Source organism: Pelobates fuscus, chromosome 1, assembly GCF_036172605.1.
Source record: "Pelobates fuscus isolate aPelFus1 chromosome 1, aPelFus1.pri, whole genome shotgun sequence".
In the NCBI taxonomy this organism is placed as follows: domain Eukaryota; kingdom Metazoa; phylum Chordata; class Amphibia; order Anura; family Pelobatidae; genus Pelobates; species Pelobates fuscus.
Genome location: NC_086317.1, coordinates 431,906,499 through 431,918,649, shown reverse-complemented (window position 1 = coordinate 431,918,649; position 12,151 = coordinate 431,906,499). Strand labels below are relative to the sequence as shown.

The 12,151-nt window shown below is 45.4% G+C and overlaps 1 protein-coding gene across 1 annotated transcript in view; it reads left to right on the top strand.

Annotated features, from left to right (window-relative positions):
- Positions 1-6,885: 6,885 nt before the first annotated feature.
- Positions 6,886-12,151, top strand: part of PDS5B (PDS5 cohesin associated factor B) — an 81,514-nt gene continuing 76,248 nt past the window's right edge. Inside the window, exon 1 of the mRNA XM_063429324.1 lies at positions 6,886-6,902. The gene's annotated coding sequence lies outside the window, so the exon portion shown is untranslated. The remainder of the gene's footprint in view (positions 6,903-12,151) is intronic.

Here is a 12,151-nt window from a genome sequence, read left to right as displayed (position 1 = left end):
GTGGTATCAGCTAGAAGATGGAAGAATAGTCATACCAGCATCACTAGCGGTAGAAATTGTCCAAAATTATCATAACGGGACACACTCTGGGAGAGACAGTACAGAAGAATCTCTCAGGAAACATTTCTACATACCAAGGTTGACCAACTTGACTCAGGCCATTGTACGCAGATGTGTAACGTGTGCTAAAAATAATGCAAGACAAGGACCAGTAAAGCCACCAGGAGTCCAGTTTATGGGGGGACTCCCCATGTCCGATCTGCAAATAGACTTTACAGTGATGCCTAAATCGGGTGGACATCGTTACCTGTTGGTAATTGTGTGCACCTATTCAGGCTGGGTAGAAGCATGTCCTACTCGTACAGAGAAAGCAGGAGAAGTTGTGAGATTCCTGTTACGAGAAATAATACCTCGATATGGACTACCCTGTTCTATAGGATCGGACAATGGTCCAGCTTTTGTTCACCAGTGCCTACAACAACTGACTCATATGCTTGGTATAAAGTGGAGGCTTCATACGGCATATAGACCCCAGAGTTCTGGTAAGGTAGAGAGAATGAATAGAACTATTAAGAACCAGTTGGCTAAAATGTGTCAGGAAACCCAACTTAAGTGGAACGTTCTCTTACCCATAGCTCTATTGCGAATCCGCAGTACCCCTACCAGAAGGATGGGCCTCTCTCCTTTTGAAATCATGTATGGGCGACCACCTCCCGTACTTGGTAACTTAAGGGGGGACTTGAGTCAGTTGGGAGAAGGAATTACCCGGCAGCAGGTTGTAGAGTTGGGTAAGACTATGGAGGAGGTACAGAAATGGGTACAAGATAGATTACCTGTGAATATTTATCCCCCTGTACATAGTTATCATCCAGGAGATCAAGTGTGGATTAAAGAGTGGAATAATGTACCGTTAGGGCCCAAGTGGAGAGGTCCTTATGTTGTTCTTTTGTCTACCCCTACAGCAATAAAAGTAGCCGAAGTGACTCCGTGGATACATCACTCCAGGGTTAAACCAGCAGCAGTCGATTCTTGGCAAGTTACAGCAGATCCAGAGAATCCCTGCAAGATCCGGTTAAAACGCACGACTCAGTCGGAGTAACGAGGAACTATTGTGGATTACAAATTTTATTATTTTTGGGATTTGGTGCGTGAGTGAGAAGGCCATAATAAAGCCTGTCCGCCCACCGACGTATAGTTTATAAGCCAGGAAAGTCTCGAAGGGACACCTGTGAAGACGAGCAGAACTCCATTCCCTGCAGCCCTTACATCCTGGAAGCTGAGGTGCCTTCGCACGGACGAAGACTGAGGATGACGGCGAAAGATGTGTTTTTGATAGTGTTTATTTATGTGTGTTTTTATATTCAGGAAGGTAGAGGTACCGACACTCCTAGCTGTGAGGTATGCATTAAGACTACGAGAACAGGTAACCATATTTCCCGAACCCTAATTTGGCATTCACAATACGAGTGTAAAGGAGATGTATCGAGATGTAGATACCTAAATATAGACTATAGTGTGTGCCATTTAGGAGTAGGAGAACCTAAGTGCTTCAGTCCAGAGTATCAACCCCGTACAATTTGGTTGACTCTCAGGAATGAAGATCCTCAGGGGACCCTAATTAATAAGACAGTGTTAGAATCCGTACATTCTTCGGGTGTTCTGCTATTTGATGCATGTAAGGCGATATCAAGTGGTAGAAAGCCGTGGAATGTATGTGGGGATCTTAGATGGGAGAGGACGTATGGGTCTAATGATAAATATATTTGTCCCAGTAGTAAAAATAAATATGTGAGTCCTAGATGCCCAAATAGAGAGTATAACTTTTGCCCATATTGGTCTTGTGTGGGGTGGGCAACTTGGGGACAGACAGTAGACAAGGACATGATAGTGACTAAGTTGCCGACTAGCCCATATTGTAAGTCTATGGAATGTAACCCAGTCCATATACTTATAAATAACCCCGACAAGTTCTTAGACAAATATGGCAATTTATTTGGGTTTCAGATATATGGGACGGGTTTAGATCCTGGGACAGTATTATTTATAGGGATAGAGACTGATACGGTATCCTCCCAGACTCATCAAGTATACCATTCCTTTTATGAAGAGATGAGTATAGATAATAAGATCCCCCATAATGCTAAAAACCTGTTCATCGATTTAGCTGAAAGTATTGCCGGTAGTCTTAATGTTACCAACTGCTATGTGTGTGGAGGTACTAACATGGGAGACCAATGGCCTTGGGAAGCAAAGGAGGTAATGTCCGGTTCTGAGGCAGTTGACCAACTAATATCTACACAAGCCGATTATCATATGAGTGTTAGAGGTAAATCTGAGTGGAGATTAAAGACCTCCATCATAGGTTATGTTTGCATAGCAAGGAAAGGAATAATGTATAATACTTCTGTAGGAGAATTAACTTGTCTAGGGCAAAAAGCTTATGATGATGATACAAAGAATACAACTTGGTGGTCGGCTTCAAATGTCTCAGAACCATCTAACCCGTTTGCTAGATACGCCAATTTAAAGGATGTGTGGTTTGATCTATCCATCACATCTACCTGGAGAGCCCCAGCAAATTTGTACTGGATCTGTGGTAAGAAAGCCTATTCGGAGTTGCCACAGGACTGGGAAGGGGCATGTGTGTTGGGTATGCTCAAACCATCCTTCTTCTTGTTACCTATTGAAACAGGTGAGACTTTAGGTGTTAAAGTATATGATGTGAATCATAGGAAGAAAAGGGGACCCATAGAGATAGGCGCCTGGGAAGATAATGAATGGCCTCCCCAGCGTATCATAGATTATTATGGGCCAGCCACGTGGGCAGAAGATGGTACCTTTGGTTATAGAACCCCTATTTATATGCTCAACCGCATTATAAGATTACAGGCGGTGGTTGAGATTATCACTAACGAGACATCACAAGCGCTCAATCTTCTAGCTAAGCATAATACCAGGATGAGGACAGCAGTCTACCAAAATAGATTAGCCTTGGATTACCTTTTGGCAGTAGAGGGAGGTGTATGTGGGAAGTTTAACCTGAGCAATTGCTGTCTTCAAATAGATGACGAAGGGCAAGCAATAGCTGAGCTTACTAGCCATATGGTTAAACTAGCGCATGTGCCTACTCAGGTATGGAAAGGGTATAATCCAAGTAGTTGGTTTGGTAGCTGGTATGAGTGGTTTGGAGGGCTTAAGGCAGTGGTAGGTGGAGTCCTACTGATTTTAATGTTGTGTCTACTCCTACCGTGTCTTATACCCTTAGTAGTTAGGTCTGTGCAAAGTCTGATAGAAAATATAGCAGAAAGGAAGGCTGCTGCACAGATAATGGCGATTTAAAAATATATGAGGCTCTAGATCAGGGAGAACCAATGCAGGAAGAGGAGTGTTGAAGATTCACATCATAAGATAAGTCTGGTCTGGTTCAAGGTAACTTGCGGTGTAAGCAAACTAAGGTTAAGTGATGCCTCAAGTAATTGTAAAATATCAAGAGGCATCAAAGGGGGGAATGTGGTGGAATCTCGGTAAAAATAAATTTAGTAGGCCGAGATTACCACGTGGCATGTGTACGTGCATATGCTGACGTATCGATCAGTTGGTTGCACGAGGCAAGATACGATCAGTAGTGTACGGAGCATGTGCAAGAATACAGGATATAGTATTCCCCTCCTCCATTGTGCTGGACAGGCCATGCGGTCAAACAGGAAGTTAATTCTTATTTGTGTTGATTGGTTAAGAGAATGTGCGGGTGGAGCTTAATATGGGAGGAGTTATGTGCCTATATAAGGAGCCTGCACTATTGTCCGGGGCTCAGAACTTGCTGTATTTTGGTGACATTAGTCCCTCTGAGTCCCGATCGGTGATCCAATAAAGAATCTCTTCCTTCCTGAAGAAACCTGTGTCCATCTCTCTGTGCTTCGCTTCCGTCAGTTTCTCCGGTATCATTTCTGTTCTATACTGATCTCGGGGCTAGAGTGACGACACATCGCTGCTCCAGCAACGGTACTGGGTGGCTAAGGGAGCTAGGAAATCAGTACAGAGAGATCACAGCAGCCACTTCAAACAGTCGTAGAGATGCATTTTATTATTATTTACACTTTACAATCATAGAAAAAGAGAAAGTGAAGAGGGCCCTGCTCAAGCAAATTTACAATCTATAAGGATTTGTGGTAGGCAGAGATGTTATTAGGTGCCTTGTCCATGGACACTTACAGATAGCGTGGTCTGACTGGGTTTTGAACCTTGGTTTCCTAATTCTAAGGAGTGATGTTACCAGATTGCTTTAGCCCCAATCAGAGGAGGCACCTGCCTTGTGGCACCTCTCCAGCAATATCCAAATATGCAGGTGCCAGGTTTGGCAGGAAGGGGTGCTCTGTGTACCGATTAGTATGTTTCTGTTAGCAAGTCACCTACAATTCCACAAAACTTGCAAAACCCCACGCACCACCCTAAAGTGAAAGTGTCTCTCTTTGTCTATTTGAAACTTTAGAAGGTATTATTATTATTGCCATTTATATAGCTCCAACAGATTCCGTAGCGCTTTACAATATTATGAGAGGGGGATTTAACTATAAATAAGACAATTATGAAGAACTTACAGGAACGAGAGGTTGGAGAGGACCGTTTTAGACGTGAGGTGTAACATCATATATCCCTGAACACTTCATATGCATGACCTGCGCGGCAAAACTGAGCATTCACAGAGGTCCTTACATGCCTAAGATATAAGGAATCTCAGGCACTCACTGTGATACGTTCAAAGCAATTTTAATGGATCCGCAACATTTCGACCTGAACCCAGGTCTTTATAAAGCATATACATGCCTAAGAGACACAGAGTATGTTTCTTACAACACGTCACTTACCACACAATGACAGCCAAAGTGTCATATGACTGACTGTGTCTGACTGTGTGTGTCTGTTAGTGTGTCCGACTGTGTGTGTCTGTTAGTGTGTGTGTGTCCGTTAGTGTGTGTGTCTGACTGTGTGTGTCTGGTCACCCCAGATTCTGCAGCCCACAGAGCAATGTCCCCCGCCAGCCTTCCTATGGTGGTTACAGAAAATCATGCTGGCAGGTACCTGATGCCTAAATAATATAATGTTCCTTTTTCCAATAAATGGGGATCTTATTTTGGCCTTTGACCCAGAGGAAAAACCACAACAATAAGTTAACTCTTCATCTCACTGAAGTGGACTGGGTGCAGTGCCCCTGTCCCCTGTCCCTAGAGAAGCTGCAATGTTTACATTGCAGGGTTAAGACTGCCTCTTAGACAGCCACTAGAGGTGTTTCCTGTAGCATCACAGAGTTTGACTCTGTAAAACGACGCTGAATGTCTTCAAGCTGTGAATGAGGACATCTTGCAAAACCCCGTAAGAAAGCATTGAGTCACTCATTAGGTTCCTGGATCGCGTTGAAGTCGAAGGAGTCCAAAACAGCTCCAAGGGACCTTTGGTAACTGTTTAAAGTGTTTTTTGTAACCTTTTCATAGCTGGGGTGTGCGCTGGGGGGACCGGGGAGGTACAAGGGCTCTGTAGTGATAGGAAGACAGTTTTGTATTTTGTATTCTTAACACAATACATTAATGTATTATTGCTCCACTGTTATACAATCAGCCAAACCAACATTTTAGAACTCTTAGAAAAGAGAGGCATTAGGATAGAAAAGAAGGACAGAGGAAATTGGGCCCTAAATACTGACACATGGGTGGTAGCTCACCACCAGCAGTATATATAACTCCCTCATTGGACAGCTAATTCCCCTGCAGTGGGTCCAAGCAAGCTGGCAGGGAAGCTCTCCAGCAGGGCTGATGCTCAATATTGTATCACAGAGTTGTTGTGGAGTACCACAGCAACGATCTGATACAATCCCTTGGCACCAGCAATGCCATCTTAACAGCAATATGGGGCCACGGGCCAAGCAGAGCACTGTGGCCTTGCCTACACAACAACTCACAGGAATAAAAATGTAAATTATCGATACAATTACGCTTATATTTATTGGTACCTCCAACAAATGCAATACATACATACAGACAGACTGCAGAATAAGCACACACACCGACTGCTGAATACGCACACACCGACTGCTGAAAACATGCACACACACTGCTGAGTACACACAGACAGACTGCTAAATAAATACACAGACTGCTGAATACACACACACACACACACACACACACTGCTGAATACATACAAACAGCTGAATACACACAGACTGCAGTGTATGTGTTTGTGTATAGGGCTGCTGTGTTTGTGTGTAGGGGTGCTGTGTGTGTGACAGGTGCTCTGTGGTGTATGTGTGGGGTGCTGCGTGTGAGAGGTGCTCCCAACCACAAACAGCAGGCACACCAGAGAATGTGGTAACAGGAGTATTCACTAATTCTGCTGAAGTAAAGAAAACAAAATAACAAAAGCATTGCAAATTTTATGCCAAAATAACAACATTAAAAAAATAAAATAATAATAAAAAAAAAACAATCTCTACTCTAGACAATTTTCCAGCTCGGCTATGTTGTCCTAATGTCTGTAATGTCTGCATTTCCCAGGTTATTGGTCCCTGGCTTGGTGAATGTGGCAGCTGTCCTGGGAGTTCAAGGTATAGCAGGTGACCATGCTTCCTGCAGTTCAGAGGGTCACTGGAGAGTGTCTGTCACTGCTGATGACGTCACGGGAGGGCGGCTCGCTGCAGTACCGAGCCTGGCCGGCTGGTGGCGCTGGCCGCCCGTTCTGTGCAGTTGGCCGCGCTGCTCTCCATAGCCGCTTGCATTGGAGCCGCCGGAGACAAATTGGCGCCATTTTGAAGCTCGGGGAAGGCGGCACGGAGCGGGGACACGGACTGAGAGCAGCTCGGGGAGTCGCACGGGGAGTGAGGCTGCTCTGACGGATCCGAGCGGTTAAAGGTGAGCCGGCGGGCGGGATAAGGGAGCGGCGGCCCTGACTGCCCTCCCGTGTACTGACGGTATGACGGGAGAACCGGGAGCGGACCCGGGGTGTCCGTTATATCGGTTCCAGCTCTGTCCGCAGGGGCCCGGTAACCGGCACTGTGCTCTCATTGGATCTCCGGTACCGGGCCATCATTACTGGATCTCCGGTACCGGCCCGGTAACCATCATTACTGTATCTCCGGTACCGGGCCATCATTACTGTATCTCCGGTACCGGGCCATCATTACTGTATCTCCGGTACCGGCCCGGTAACCATCATTACTGTATCCCCGGTACCGGGCCATCATTACTGTATCTCCGGTACCGGGCCGTGTAACCATCAATACTGTATCTCCGGTACCGGGCCGTGTAACCATCAATACTGTATCTCCGGTACCGGGCCGTGTAACCATCAATACTGTATCTCCGGTACCGGGCCGTGTAACCATCAATACTGTATCTCCGGTACCGGGCCGTGTAACCATCAATACTGTATCTCCGGTACCGGGCCGTGTAACCATCAATACTGTATCTCCGGTACCGGGCCGTGTAACCATCAATACTGTATCTCCGGTACCGGGCCGTGTAACCATCAATACTGTATCTCCGGTACCGGGCCGTGTAACCATCAATACTGTATCTCCGGTACCGGGCCGTGTAACCATCAATACTGTATCTCCGGTACCGGGCCGTGTAACCGGGTACGGTGTAACCATCGTTGCTGTATGTCCGGTACGGTGTAACCATCGTTGCTGTATGTCCGGTACGGTGTAACCATCGTTGCTGTATGTCCGGTACGGTGTAACCATCGTTGCTGTATGTCCGGTACCGTGCGGCAGGTTAAAATTTTATCAATTCTGTATCTCTGGTACCGTGCGGCACTGTGCAATGTAAAAATCATGACTGTATCAGGTGGTTCAGTGCCATGCATATATCATTGCGTTATCTGTTTCTCCGGTACTGTGCAATGTGTGTTGTTACTGTGGCAGTTTTGGCACTGCTTTCTTTTTGTTTGTCTCTCCAGTACCTGGAAGTACTGTACCTGCCATCTGTATCTCTGGCACTATGCAATCCTTCTGTCCTCACTATTTGTATTTCTGGTAGTGGACTGCGCAGTGTTAGCCGTCTAACCTCATTTTATCTATACCTCCTTTACCGTGTGTCTATTACCCTCTTTCTATTCTGTATCTCTGGTACTGGGCAATGTACGGTTCTTCTGTTTTAGCGGTATCTATACCTTTTTTTTTTTTTTTTTTTTTGTACTGGGTGGCGCTGTTCATTCCTTCTATTGATGCTTTATCTGTATAAGAGATATCAGGTGGTGGCCTGTGCTTCTTCAATCATTCTAATTTCTCCGGTAATGGTGCTGTGTACTTTTTCTGTCCTTATCGTCTCTGTTTAAACTCCTGTAATAGGTGATGCTTTGTGCTCTTTCTATTGTCACTGTATATATTGTTTTTAATTTACAGTTAGTAGCATTGCTTTTACATCATTAGAATATCCAGGGCCTACATACCAAGCTACTCGCTGGTCCAGAACCTCTCTTCAAAACCTGCCATTCAGTGCAAAAGGCCACCTTTGTGTCCCTCATTATCTAACCGCCCTCTATACGTTTTATTACCTATTCCCTCCAAATAAGTGGGTACTAACTGCTCTCTGGCATGGTTGGCGGTGCCCCTTCAGTGTGCCTTCCACTTGTTTTTGGGTGATCAATGCCAAGTGATAAGTATGTCACCGGCCCAAGACTTGAAAGTCGTCTTCCTGTATCAACATTTTTCTTTTGTGCTATGTAGTTTAGATCCTTAAAATTTTATTTTTAATGGTCTAAACTCCTCTTTCAAAAGATGGTGTCAAAAAATTTGTCTCCTAAACTTTATTGAGATTGTTTATTCATTTTAAATGCCTCTGCCCATGCCCTGTGGCTGTTAAATTCCCTTCAGTTGCTCAGGATAAGTGAGTTTTCAGTGTGAAGCAATGTAAAGTTCCTTTTATACAGCATGGTCAGGTTTGACTGAAATCTCCCCTGTGTGATCTGTGCATTGGTTAAACTCCTTAGGTCAGTGATGGCTGAAGCTGCAGGTATTCGAGAATTACATTTTTTCAGCTTTTTTTTTTTTTTAAGCATTTGGATGTAATGGGAAATGCGATGCACAAACATCTGGAGTTCCAAGGTTGGGTAATCACTGGCAAGGAACTATTTATACGCCTTAGCTTGCAGTTTTGCTGCTATTGTTGATAGTATATGTTTTATATACCCATTCGTATATGACAGTGGTTGCATCTAAACAATGTGCAATATAATTTAATGCGTCATGGTTAATGGGTAAATTTAATTTAACTATAATTTCTGCTAAGTTCTCCCATGCCTTCTTAATACTGTAAAGCGACAGCTGTTGGAATTGTGATTTAATGTAATGTGATATTTTGTTGCAGTGTTTCCAGTTCATAATATGAAACCATTGTCACAGGGTGTCCTAGTGTCTCAACTGTTTAATTTGCACAAGTTAATAATACAGTAGCCATGCACTGTGGATATTTTCAAATGGGAAAGAACTGACACTTCAAGCTCCCATAGTTTGCTGCTATGCATATTGTTCATTCCTTCATTTCCCTAAGTGAGGTTGTCAAACACTGCAAACTAGCTTCTCTATTAAGTGCAACTCTGGGAATCCATTATAGTGTCTTATTTTAATGGCATTTGTAAAAGTGTCTGGATATTTTGCTTGTGAAAGATATATGTGTGTGTGTGTGTGTTTTTTTTTTTTTCAGCTGCAGCCAAACACAATGTATGAAAAGTGGAAATATGTGCTTGTCGTCCCTCGCAATAATGGCAAATACTTTGATCACTATTTTCTTAATTGTTAGAAAAAAATAAAAATAGCCATTTCATTTATTGGCGTTTTGCATGTGTTGCTACCTGTTCTGTTGCCGGTCATTGGACCACTTCGATCATAACTGGAGTAATGCTATGGAAACAATTTAAAGCTGTAAGTCGTTGCTAAAGGTTGGGAATTTTGAAAAAGGGCACACAACTTGTGTTCTCCAACCTACAGGGAGAGTTGTGGACACTTTGAGTAGAGTTTGTTTTGAACATGGCAAAACTGTTCTGCATCTCTTGTCTCAACATTATTTCTACCCATCAATTACTTTTTAAATAACACCATTGTATAATTGTAAAGCACTGCAGAATATATTGGCAGTATTTAAATGCTAATAAAAAATAGCAGTTTACATGGAAACAAATAAAATGTTCCTGTTTGAAGCCTTCACTTGTAGAACTTTGCCTCATAATTCGTCTTTTTACATAGCCCTCCAGTATTCTGTTGCTGCTGCCTCTTCTATGTGCTACAGCTATAAAGTGTTCTGCCTATAATTTAGTTTAGTTTATCCAAGGTCCCATTGCCTGTTTTCCAGAATTCTTGATTGTTGTTCTGGTTACTACAATGTCCCTTTAAACAAACAAACAACTACAGCTTAACGTAGCTGTTCTGGTGAGTATATCTTGTCCCTGCAGGCTTTTTGCTCTAAACTGTCTTTTCAGAGAAAAGGCAGTGTTGACAGCCTAGGGATACCTCCAGTGGCCACTCCTCAGATGGGCACTAGAGGTGCCTCCTGAAGCAGTGCTGCACAGTGTGCAGTACTGACATTCAGTGTCTTCACCCTCTGCATGGAGATACTGAACCTCCCTCATATAGATGCAATACATTAAGAGACATGCGTCCATCAAATTCAGCCTTCCTCACATATGTTTTTACAGGTGATCCAAAAGAAGGTAAAAAACAGTCTGAACATTCCTTTTTGACCCCAAAATGGCAGTCAGATATCTTCTTGGATCAAGCAGCTATTACCCCACTAATTGGAAATTATTAGGGATCGACAGACATTGATTTATTTTTTTTAGAGCTGATACGGATAATCTGTGAACTTTGAGGCCGATAGCTTACCAATATTCCGCCCACTTACCGTTTGTTTTTGTTTTGTTTTTGGAGAGAATTTTTTTTTGCACATTTTAAAAAATTTTTTTTTTTTTAAATTAAGTCGTAAATGTACAAAATATACATGCCAGTCAGATTTTTTTTTCTCCCTTTCCCTCCCCTCCCCTGTCCCACAGTGTGTTCTTTCCTTTTCCTCCCCTCCCCTGTCCCACAGTGTTCTTTCCTCCCCTCCTCTGTCCCACAGTGTGTTCTGTCCTCCCCTCCCCTGTCCCACAGTGTGTTCTGTCCTCCCCTCCCCTGTCCCACAGTGTGTTCTGTCCTCCCCTCCCCTGTCCCACAGTGTGTTCTGTCCTCCCCTCCCCTGTCCCACAGTGTGTTCTGTCCTCCCCTCCCCTGTCCCACAGTGTGTTCTGTCCTCCCCTCCCCTGTCCCACAGTGTGTTCTGTCCTCCCCTCCCCTGTCCCACAGTGTGTTCTGTCCTCCCCTCCCCTCCCCTGTCCCACAGTGTGTTCTGTCCTCCCCTCCCCTCCCCTGTCCCACAGTGTGTTCTGTCCTCCCCTCCCCTCCCCTGTCCCACAGTGTGTTCTGTCCTCCCCTCCCCTCCCCTGTCCCACAGTGTGTTCTGTCCTCCCCTCCCCTCCCCTGTCCCACAGTGTGTTCTGTCCTCCCCTCCCCTCCCCTGTCCCACAGTGTGTTCTGTCCTCCCCTCCCCTCCCCTGTCCCACAGTGTGTTCTGTCCTCCCCTCCCCTCCCCTGTCCCACAGTGTGTTCTGTCCTCCCCTCCCCTCCCCTGTCCCACAGTGTGTTCTGTCCTCCCCTCCCCTCCCCTGTCCCACAGTGTGTTCTGTCCTCCCCTCCCCTGTCCCACAGTGTGTTCTGTCCTCCCCTCCCCTGTCCCACAGTGTGTTCTGTCCTCCCCTCCCCTCCCCTCCCCTGTCCCACAGTGTGTTCTGTCCTCCCCTCCCCTCCCCTCCCCTGTCCCACAGTGTGTTCTGTCCTCCCCTCCCCTCCCCTCCCCTGTCCCACAGTGTGTTCTGTCCTCCCCTCCCCTCCCCTCCCCTGTCCCACAGTGTGTTCTGTCCTCCCCTCCCCTCCCCTCCCCTGTCCCACAGTGTGTTCTGTCCTCCCCTCCCCTCCCCTCCCCTGTCCCACAGTGTGTTCTGTCCTCCCCTCCCCTCCCCTCCCCTGTCCCACAGTGTGTTCTGTCCTCCCCTCCCCTCCCCTCCCCTGTCCCACAGTGTGTTCTGTCCTCCCCTCCCCTCCCCTGTCCCACAGTGTGTTCTGTCCCCC